Below are 12042 nucleotides of genomic sequence, written 5' to 3' on the forward strand. Positions count from 1 at the left end.
CTGCATGAATATTTCAACCTTTAAACAACATTTAATATAAACACATATCCATATTCACTGAAAAAACCATAGGTTATATACCATATATAGTTAGGAATTAGCATTTACAAAACCTAGAAAATTCACTGAAAAAACCATAGGTTATAGACCATATATAGTTAGGGATTAGCATTTACAAAACCTTATTTTACTCGCACAAAACCATTGAAATTCGCATATATAGTTAGTTGCACTAACTATATATCGCGCACCCGCAATCAACTGCTGATGATGTCACATATTACATCATTCATGACATGGTCAGTGACATCACTGATGACATCACTGATGACATCTCAAATGACATCACTGATGACATCACTGATGACATCTCAAATGACATCACTGATGACATCTCAAATGACATCACTGATGACATCTCATTTGACATTACTGATCACATCACTGATGATATCATTCATGTGATAATACGATGAACCTCTTCAGACTCTAATATAACCTTAGATACAATCAGTGTAAACAGACACTCACAGACTGTCACTCATCCATGGAGTTACTCACACACCTAGTCAGTCATGCAAAGAATCAATCACACCTCCATTTCCTCAACTATACAGTTATACACACCTTACTTATTCAAACAAATACTAACACATATTTACTCTCTTATACAATCCCTGATACATGTTCACAATGATCCATACAGCCACTCACCCATTCACTGGCTCTTATGCACAGTTATTTCTATATGTCAACTCTCACATGTACTGTGTTTTACATATGTACTTACTTTGACATGTAGCACTGAGAAATCCATTCACTCACCAATACACTCATGCAGACAGTCAACCGCCCATACAGCTGTTTCCACATGCACTTTTGAACCCATACATATAGTGAATCAACTACTCACACATCTATGCACAGAGTCACACACCTCCCAGCCACCCACACACACACTCAGTCTCACATACAAATACTTGGGCAACCAATCAATAACCCATATAGTTACTCATATAGCTACTGATCAACACATGCAGCAGTTTACAGAACAACAGATATAATGATGCGCAAATTAAGACAGTTTAGTCACTAACACATGCACTCAGTGAGACACATTAAATCACTCACTCATACAGTCAGTCATGCACCTACTAAATCCTTCATCCAGACACTTATACATCCACTCATTCTTCAATATGTAAGACATATTTTAACTTTACAGAAACATACAGTCACTGGGTGTTGTCATCAGTGATGTCATCAGTGATGTCATTTGAGATGTCATCAGTGATGTCATCAGTGATGTCACTGACCATGTCATGAATGATGTAATATGTGACATCATCAGCAGTGGATTGCGGGTGCGCGATATATAGTTAGTGCAACTAACTATATATGCGAATTTCAATGGTTTTGTGCGAGTAAAATAAGGTTTTGTAAATGCTAATCCCTAACTATATATGGTCTATAACCTATGGTTTTTTCAGTGAATTTTCTAGGTTTTGTAAATGCTAATTCCTAACTATATATGGTCTATAACCTATGGTTTTTTCAGTGAATTTCAATGGTTTTTTTAATAGCAAATATCAAAAGCTTTAAAATGTCAAGTACGTGGTAGGTAAAAACATTTTCGTGTTTATGCACGCTGATGTGCTTTGAACGCTGCCCCCCCCCCCCTCCTCTTTTCTTTTAGGAGTATTCTCTCATTGCAGATAGTGAAGGGTAGGTAACACAGGCCTTTGCCCCCGTTGTAATCCGTTGTGCCTGCTTCCCTCTCCATTTGATTGATTTTATCCTAGCATTTATTGTTTTGGAATTGGTTCTCTTTGGTTCATTCTCTATTTACAAACAAGCACAGAGTCGTAATACTCTGTTTAGTCTTTACAGATAGTGAAAAATCGTTAAAAAAACAAAAGGTATCAAGCAGAATCAGTAGGCCACTAATGGGATCTCTTTTTGACCTCGCTAAAATAGAAACATTATGAACAACTCCTCATGACAAATACGAAACTAGTGAGGGGAACTGAGCTCGACACCATGATGGCTGCAAGACAGCTCGGCTCCGCCGCCCACCCCAACCAAAATAACGACAAACCCTATGCAAATATTATAAATATACACAACACACCAGCAAAGTAACAGGGTAAAACGTTTTATTAAATAACTATTTACATGGCAGCCTGCTGCAACATCGATCCAAACAAGCCTTTGTATTTGGGGCTCAAAATCAACAAGTAACAGGGTAAAACGTTTTATTAAATATCTATTTACATGGCAGCCTGCTGCAACATCGATCCAAACAAGCCTTTGTATTTTGGGCTCAAAATCAACCATCAATAGTAAGATTTTCATAGGTGAGTAGGTTCATGGTTTTCCATCCACAGACGAAAAGCCTGGAGTGGGAGTGAAAGAACAATAACTAGGTAAGAAGGAAGGCAGAGGTTGTGGGAAGGACTCTGGATATGGTATGTTACTTAGTCCCTGAGATGCTTCGATGTCACTGCCTTGCACAAATGGCATAAGTCCTGGATGTTGGGTGCCATAGTTGAGGGTTCCGAGCAGCGCTTGTAACACTGTCTGAAGCTTATTTGCACCTGCTGCAGCTTCACTATTCTCAAAGTAAATGGGGGCTGTTTGTGGACCTGACTGCATTGGAAAACAATGTGATGCGGTGCCTCCCTGAACCGCTTGACGGAGGCCCCCGAGATAATTGTGCCTGCTCCACACCTTGTCCCACAATCTGTTTGACCTGAAGACACGCCCTGCGGTGCCCTGGTCCGACCATCACATATACCTGCTCCAGGAGACGGCGTGGGGTGCATTAGAAGGGAGAGGCGGCGCGAACGAGCCTCCCCCACCTCCCCAGGTGGAGGTTTCTCAGCTACACCCCAGCGCTTCACTCGACCAGCTGACTTGCGCCCACTCTTGCGACACAGTGCCTCGCTTGGCCAGCTGAATTGCGCCTGCTCTTGCTATTACAACGTCTCACCCGCCATCCAACGGAATTGCACCCAATCTTGCGGTACAGCGACAGGCGGCTGCTACGGAGCTCACAAAATGGCGGTCGGCTCCACAGACTTGGGCCTGGCCTGCAAAGATGGCTCTGGGCAACCGTGGAACTCGGACGCTTGACTGCTAGGGCATGGGCCCCATTCCCAAAAGAGTCCCCTCAGCCTTGAAGATTCTACAACTCCTGTAGACTTCCGGTGGGGAGCGACTGCCATGATTGCTCGCGGAATGGCCATTAGGTAGCCACGAGATGGTGGTGCTCTCATGCTGACGCCAGCGTCAGTCTGAAACATCCAGAAACACTGTAGACTACCAAATTGATCACTTCCGGTGGAGCCCCAACGTGACCCGGTAGAGAAGAACTTGGCCTCCCCTCTTTGACTGATGGTTCTTGTTGCCTGTCCCTTCTGTTGTCATTTAACAGAACTTTTTGGACTGCTGAAACGGGTTGTGTTCCGACCGCTGGTTGGTGGAGACATTTTGACTATATTCTGGACCTGCGTTGTCGCGTAATGCGTCATATGACGCGCCGCGTTAACGCACCCGGAAGTGCTCCGGTGCGCGAGGCGCAGCTTCCCGGAAGCGATCCAGAGCGCGGTGCACGGCGCGTAACGTAAGCATAACAGGTCATGTGACTTGTTAATAAAACTTTTCATTGGTTCATTTTACTTTTGTTTTTCTAATGATGGAAGGCTTGGTCATATGACCTAAAAATAACACTTTTCATTGCTTTCGAACTTTTTTTTCCCAAATGATGAAAGCCCCGCCTTTTTTTTTCTCACTCTGACTTGTAAAGCAAAGGACCCAGATGCATTTACAGTTTATCACTAACAATGTTCCAGGCTAATGTATTTTCCCGGGAAATTTACAACTGTCCTGCAAGTAAAATATTCCTATTTCGAGAAAAAGGGCGTTTCTTCGTCCCATGAGGGAGCCGTTAAACAAAAGAGGCTCGGCCTGCTGTCTTAGTCGCTGATAGGCATGCATATCGGATTCTTATCGATCACTTTATGTTGCAGGAGTGGAAAACACAACAGCCCTTGACCATTTATCTTTACTGCGTTCCTGCGTATTATACCTTTTAACCGTCATGTAATCGGGCTGCTTTATTTCACTTGCCTTTTACTGATTCGAAAACAGTGGCTATTATTCAAAACTTTACCAATCTAGGTACTACTACCATGTTTTGTTTTAAAAACCTTTATTGTGAAAATGTCAGTATACAAATACGGGCCTATAACCACGTGGGCCGGCCACGGAGCAAACTTGAATCGTATATGATGAAAGGACATTTACACTGTAGAAGAACGTAACGGGCGACCCATTAGGTTGCAAGAACTAAGGTGTCTAACAGTTGCGGAATCGGCGGACGTACATTTTATAATTAAAGTACGACAGGGCCAGTTACAATAAAATTATCTAGATATACATTTGCGGGCACGTTAATTCGAACTTTCAATAGTACAGTAATCAATAACACATCAGAACTTAATATCAATAGGGATGTCCAAATGCTCAATCAGTACTCGTCCCCGCCCGCCATGTGCTTCAAAACTGCATACGTATCTCGTGATATCAAGGTTAGACAACCAGTACACAACAAGGAGTTACGAGTCCCATTTATACCGGCGCCATTTTGGGCGAGGCCGGGCAGGTCCAGGATATAGTCAAAATGTCTCCACCAACCAATCGGTGGACGTACATTTTATAATTAAAGTACGACAGGGCCAGTTACAATAAAATTATCTAGATATAAATTTGCGGGCAAGTACCATGGGTGACGTTAATTCGAACTTTCAATAGGACAGTAATCAATAACACATCAGAACTTAATATCAATAGGGATGTCCAAATGTTCAATCAGTACTCGTCCACGCCCGCCATGTGCTTCAAAACTGCATACGTATCTCGTGATATCAAGGTTGGGCAACCAGTACACAACAAGGAGTTACGAGTTCCATTTATACCGGCGCCATTTTGGGCAAGGCCGGGCAGGTCCAGGATATAGTCAAAATGTCTCCACCAACCAGCGGTCGGACCAGAACCCCTTTTGGCAGTCCAAAAAGGTTCCGTTAAATGACAACAGTAGAGATAGGTAAAAAGAACAATCAGTCAAAAGAGGGGACGCTTTCGTGAATGGGGCCCATGCCCTAGCAGGCAAGCGTCCGAGTTCCAAGGTGTCCCAGGGCCATTTTAGTGGACCAGGCCCAAATCCAAAGAGCCAGCCACCATTTTGAGAGTCCTGTTGCAGCCGGCTATCGCTGCACCGCAAAAGTGGGCGCAATTCAGCTGGATGGCGGGTGAGTCACTGTACCGCAAGAGCGGGCGGAACTCAGCTGGATGGCGGGCAAGACGCTGTACCGCAACAGCGAACGCAACTCAGCTGGATGGCGGGTGAGGCACTGTGCCGCAAGAGCGGGCGGAACTCAGCTGGACGGCGAGGGAAACGCTAAGAGGCGCCCCACTGCAGATGAGGTGCCTCTACCTGGGGAGGCGGGAGAGGCCCGTTTGCGCTGCCTCCCCCCCCCACCCGGGCACCCCACGCCGTCTTTCGGCGCAGCATTGTAGGATGGCCACACCAGGGAAACTTGCTGGACACCACCTCGGTGCCATCCGTATCTCGGCGCGTTGTGCTGCCTTCGGCCTACTGTAGCAGCAAGTGCGGACGCAACTCAGCTGGACGGCGAGTGAAAAGATAAGGGGTGCCCCACACCACCTCAGTGCCATCCGGATCTCGGCGCGTTGTGCTGACTTCGGCCTACTGTAGCAGCAAGTGCGGGCGCAACTCTGCTGGACGGCGAGTGAAACGGTAAGGGGCGCCGCACTGCAGATGAGGTGCCTCCACCTGGGAAGGCGGGAGAGGCCAGTTCACGCCCCCCCCCCCCCCCTCCGGGCACCCCACGCCGTCTTTCGGCGCAGCATTGTAGGATGGCCACACCAGTGCGGCAACTTGCTGGACACCACCTCGGTGCCATCCGGATCTCGGCGCGTTGTGCTGCCTTCGGCCTATTCGCACATCGGTCCGCTACTGACGCCGCCTACCAGGCCAACGCATTTTGCAGGCATTTTATAGCCCAAAGCCGCATAACAGGTCATGTGACTTGTTTATAAAACTTTTCATTGGTTCATTTTACTTTTGGTTTCCTAATGATGAAATGCTTGATCATATGACCTAAAAATAACACTTTTCATTGGATTGAAACATTTTTTTTTCCCCAAACGATGAAAGCCCCACCTTTTTTTTTCTCACTCGCCAATCCAAAAAGGTTCCGTTAGATGACAACAGAGGGGACAGGCAACAAGAACCATCAGTCAAAAGAGGAGAGGGCAAGTTCTTCCCTACCGGGTCACGTTGGGGCTCCACCGGAAGTCATTGAATTGCTAGTCTACAGTGTTTCTGGATGTTTCAGAATGAAGCTGGCGTCAGCATGAGAGCACCACCATCTCGTAGCTCCGTCGTGGCCATTCCGCAAGCAATAATGGCTGCCGCTCCCCACCGGAAGCCTGCGGGACTCGGGGGCCCCGATGACTTTTGTAGAATCTTCAAGGCTGAGGGGACGCTTTCGAAAATGGGGCCCAAGCCCTAGCAGGCAAATGTCCGAGTTCAAATGTGTCCCAGGGCCATTTTAGTGGACCAGGCCCAAATCCGAAGAGCCGGCCGCCATTTTAAGAGTCCTGTGGCAGCCGCCTATCGCTGCACCGCAAGAGTGGGCGCAATTCAGCTGGATGGTGGGCGAGACGCTGTAGCCGCAAGAGCGGGCGCAACTCAACTGGATGGTGGGCGAGACGCTGTAGCCGCAAGAGCGGGCGGTAAACAGCTGAATGGCGGATGAGGCACAGTGCAGCAAAAGCGGGCGGTAAACAGCTGAAAGGCGACTGAAACGGTAAAGGGGCGCCCCACTGCAGCAGAGGAGCCTCCACCTGGGGAGGCCCGTTCGCGCCGCCTCCCCCCCCCCCCCCCCCCCCCCCCCCCCGGGGCGCCCCACGCCATTTTTCGGCGCAGCATTGTAGGATGCCAAGACCAGTGCGGCAACTTACTGGACATCACCTGGGTGCCGTCCGGATCTCAGCGCGTTGTGCTTCCTTCGGCCTATTCGCGCAAAGGACCGATACTGACGCCACCTCACAGCAGCCCATTGTTGCTTTGTTTAAAATGTTTTTTTTTTACGTGTTTGCAATACAGGATCGTTATCAGATAGTAGGAACGCGTGTGGTGTGACGGATCTCATGGGGTGAGGGCCTTGATCTACTGTAACTCCTTTGAAGAGGGGTGATTCTTTACAGTTGGGGCCATAAACTACATCCACAGGGCTAAGTGATAGCCTGGGACCGGCCTGGACAATCAGACACAGAGGAAGAGGAGTGTCAGAGGGTACGGTAGTGAATAGGGTGAAAGGGAGGTGTCGGGCGGGCACAGGGTGTGATTCTCAGGGAAGAGCAGCGCAGATGGGGGGAGGTTTATGGCCCATGCATGAGAGAGAGAGCGGGGGTGACCAGTGCGTGGGGGAGATGCTTGCGAGGGTGGGGAGCCATGCTGAGGATCGGCGGCGTGCAGAGAGTGGGTCGGGTCAAGGCATCTAAAAGGGCTGCCGTGCACGACAAAAGTGTGGCATTGGAAAAAAGGCAAGATGACGCAGACAATGTTTATCAATACGGATTAATTTATAACAATTATTTTTAACAATATATTTACTCGCAGTGACAAAATGGCGGTCAACACTTCCTGATTTCCTTCGAATCGAACGTTAACAGACGTCACGCAGCAAAAAACATAAAAATCCGCTCACGGACAGCCGCTGGAAGACATGTATCAACATATATGAGCATCCTCAGCCACCCTCAGAAAACATAGGGGGTCAGGATACGTCTCCTGTACCCCCTTATACCCATTTCTCACATTGTTTTTCCTCCATCTTGTAATTTAATTAAAACAAAACACAAAATGGCGAATTCCCATTTCGCTACCGGTTCGCAAACCGGGAAGCGCTTCTACCGCGAAAAATCAAATTTTTTTTATTTGCCCCACGGGACCCTTTAATAACTCCAACATCATTCCTAGGGGGTCAAGAGGGGTCTACCTTGCCCCCTTTTATTAAATTCCCCCTTCGTTTTTCTCCTCCTCTTGTCTCTCGATCCTACCGAGAGACAAGATGGCGGCCGCTCCGGACTGTTTAGAATGTTGACAGACACCGGAGAGCCAATCAGCTTCGCTTCGCAAAGCTCCGTTACGCGAAAAGTACGCGAACCGGAGCGCTACCCGGGACGCTGTCACAGATATATCTGTTTTTTAAAACGTTAATTTCTCAAAATCCACTGGAGCACATATATTGAGACCCAGCAAAGGCACATCGGGCTAACAGTCCCTACAATTTTGCCAAGTTTCGTGCAAATCCATTCAGCCGTTCGAGCTAAAAGTTAGGCCAAACGCCCTATGGAAAAATGAATGGGAAAAACGCGTTTTGGGACCCCCCTTTTTCTCTGCCCCCCTTGACAAAACCCCCCCAAATTTTCAGGCGCTGCTCAGAAACAAAATGTGCCATTTTCCTGAAAATTTCAGCCGATTCCTTCCACAAACGCCAACGTTATTAGACATAGAATTTTCAAAAGTCCCATAGAGAAAAAATCCTAACTATACATACCTACTGGCGACCGCCAGTAGGTAATATATATATATATGGTCAATGAAAAAAAACAAAGGTTAATGTAACGTTCAGTAACGCCAAAATGTTTAAAACAAAAAAAACACAGAAATTCACCAGTTACAGTTATCTCAAGTAACTATAAGTCATGCCTTACAGTAACTATAACTCGCACCCTAACCAGGCACTGTTGATTTCCCCACATATTGCATCACTCATGTCCTATATCGTAGGTAAAGAAAGACATCACAGGGGCAGGGTAGAAATGCTCTGACCCCCCAGGACTGGTGGAGGGTGTCCTAGAGGGACCCTGCCTGGGGCCAAAAACTTAAAAAAAAATATTGTCACTAATTCACAAAGTAAAGCCGGCACCAGGCCCTGTGGCCAACCCACCCGGAAGCAGTCATCCCCATGCCACACATTGCCTTTCGTCATGCAAGGTGTGGGGTAGGTCACAGGGCCCGAATTCCACGCAGGCACCCAACCCCACACTGCAACAGCCTTTGGCCATGCTCAGCGGAGGCGGGCCATAAGGCTTGGTCTGCCACGAGACCCTGTGGCCAACCCCCCCCCCACCCCCCCAGCAGGCTGCTAACACCATGCCACTCGCAGCCTTTGGCCAATGTGGCATAGGGTTGGACTTCAGACCCCTGGACCCTGTTCCCTGGGGCCAAAACATATATGTTAATGGGAATTTGCATGCAGCTCCCCTTTCTGAGGTTTCATTTGCCACACCTCCCAGAGCCAAATTCCAATAAGCAGTAGTGCGGGCAGCGGAAATATTGTGACCCAGGGTTGGCCTTCCAGGGAAACAGTAAATGAGCTGGCCCCGGGGATGAGCTCCCTGGGGTCTTTCAAGGCTCAGTGAAGGGATAGCGTGGCCCCCTCCCTGTAAACATTTGTTATCTCAGGGAATGGCTCTGGCAGGAGGGCCGTACTCCCCTTTTGTATTGAATATGGCCATGGACCTGGAGTATGGGGTCCCCTGGATATTTTTAGGTTCGGAGAGGGGCCCACATGGCCTCCATCTTCTTTGTTTATGATTTTGGTGCCAGGCGATGGGTTCTATGGGGCCGCACTCAGCTCTGGGGGGGACCACATGCCCCCTTCTCTTACTTAAGTTTAAAAATGGGCTCTGGGAGTAGGGCCCCAGTCATGCCCCCTCCCTAAATATTTAAACAAAAAATGGCAGCTGCCATTTTCTTTTCTTTGCCGTGATCCCATGGGAATACCGCAGGACTGCAGCAAAACCTACCGATTTTGTATTTTTATTTTGAGCCTACGCTGGGTCTTTTTGGGTTCCCCCATCATAGGACCTAGGGCAGGGACCCTAATCTCTTATATTTTCGTTTTTTTTTACTTCAGTACAGATGACTAGTTTCCTGAGTCCTGTAATGGTTGCCAGCACAGTTTTTCTCAATCAGAGAGCTCACTCCCATGGGTGTCCGGCTCCTGTGTGAGCAAATTGGTCCAAGGGAAAAAAGCTCCATAGGCCAATCAGAACGCTCTATTTTTTATTGGGTTCGAGGGACCCTCACTACATCTTTCCTAAGACCCAACCATCCAAATATAACATTATTTTTTAACCCTCATTTCTCAAAAACTACTTAACAGATTTACACCAAATCACAATGAGCACAATCTACCTTTCTACTAAGCGTGGGCGGAGAGAAGTCCACGAAGTGATAAAAAAACTCTGCAAAGCCACATGGAATTCTGTGAGCTGCGGAGTGGGTTACCTTGCGACATTCACACTGATTTTTAGTGCCAGGTGTTTCTATCAAATTTGGTGTAAATACATTTATCCGTTTTTCCTGTAGCACTTCCTAAACAAGTCTATGGATAATGGATGGGGAGAATTTGCTTTTTAGGACCCTCTTTTTTCTCTGGTTCAGCTTTCTTGATCACCCCAAAGCTTTCCAGGAATGTGCTGAGGTGAATTAGCTTTTTTTTGGAAAGTTTTGTGACTATTCATCAAATGGTGACAAATTAATAGCAGGCCAAAAAACGCCTTGTCTATGGAAAAGCAATCCAAACTATAACTACCCCAAGGTTGACCGGCACTAGGTGATCTATCTATCTATCTATCTATCTATCTATCTATCTATCTATCTATCTATCTATCTATCTATCTATCTATCTATCTATCTATCTATCTATCTATCTATATATATATAAATATATATATATATATATATATATATATATATATATATATATCTCCTCCAGTGCCGGTTTGCGCACCTTGGGCTGTCGTGGAACGGTCCCGGATAGGCCACCGACCGGCCTTCAACATGTACCAACAGTTACCTCCTTTGTTCCGAAGTAAGCCAGGACACCCGGAATGTGTTTGCGAAAATGTATTCAGCAAGTGAAAAAGTGCGACACGTTTCGCCGATAAGGCTTGCTCACGCTCGTCTAGTATACAATGACGGCCATTTTTAAAGTGCTCAAAACACACCCCCAGTGTACGCATATCACCACCATGGTAATGCGGGCTGCCATCTTATACAAGTACTAATAATACAACTTCATTCTGTATATAAAACATTGTTGTCATGATTGAACCTTGTACCATATTTAAAGCCATTACAAGAACGTCTGCATGTTAAACGGCGTAATTATAAACAAAAGTTTCATGTTTGTGCCTCGTGTTCATAAATATGAAAAAACATGAAAGACAATTTAACCAGGCATCATTGAAGATATTGACATTCCTTGAACGGACACACAGTAAGCCCAATGCATCAAGAGTCATCACAATATCAGATATTAGTTCTGCGGTCACGTGTTCACAGTCTAAATGAAACATGGATTTTCATTGGATGTTCGACTGCAGGCTTGTAATACGCCTAATACAATTGGATCCCGCTGCTAGGATACATAATTTAAACAAAGTGCCGGCTACGTTCATATTATTGACTAGTATAGCCCAAGTGGGCAAGTGCAGTAGGTATTATTGCACTAACTGAAAAATCAGGTTTATATGACACATATTGTTCAAGTCCTTGCCCCAGTGGGCTAGTGTTGTACAAAGATATTGCCAGACGTACGCTGGCACATGATTCTCACTGTTCGTGCCCAATGTGTCCAAACTCATGGAACAAGTCCTTGCCCAAGTGGGCGATCACAACTCCATACCGCATTAGGCATTGACAAGGTCAGTACATGATGTTCAACAAGGTCAGTGTTCAACTGATTCATTGTATCCAGCAGTTCCCCACATTACCTGTGAAAAAATAATTAAACTTTACAAAATAAAAATAAAACCATTTTAAAATACAGACAGCAAATTTACTGATTCATGAAATCCACATAATTATTCCTCATACAAATGAACTGACAGTTCCTCACTGGTGTTTAGCCCTAACGGAGTTAGGCATTGGAATTC

The 12042-nt window shown here is 46.4% G+C and overlaps 1 protein-coding gene across 1 annotated transcript in view; it reads left to right on the top strand.

Annotated features, from left to right (window-relative positions):
* Positions 1-12042, top strand: part of TMPRSS7 (transmembrane serine protease 7) — a 454018-nt gene that overhangs the window by 326910 nt on the left and 115066 nt on the right. The gene's annotated exons all lie outside the window — the stretch shown is intronic.

Source organism: Lissotriton vulgaris, chromosome 8 (genome assembly GCF_964263255.1).
Source record: "Lissotriton vulgaris chromosome 8, aLisVul1.2, whole genome shotgun sequence".
Classification (NCBI taxonomy): Eukaryota; Metazoa; Chordata; class Amphibia; order Caudata; family Salamandridae; genus Lissotriton; species Lissotriton vulgaris.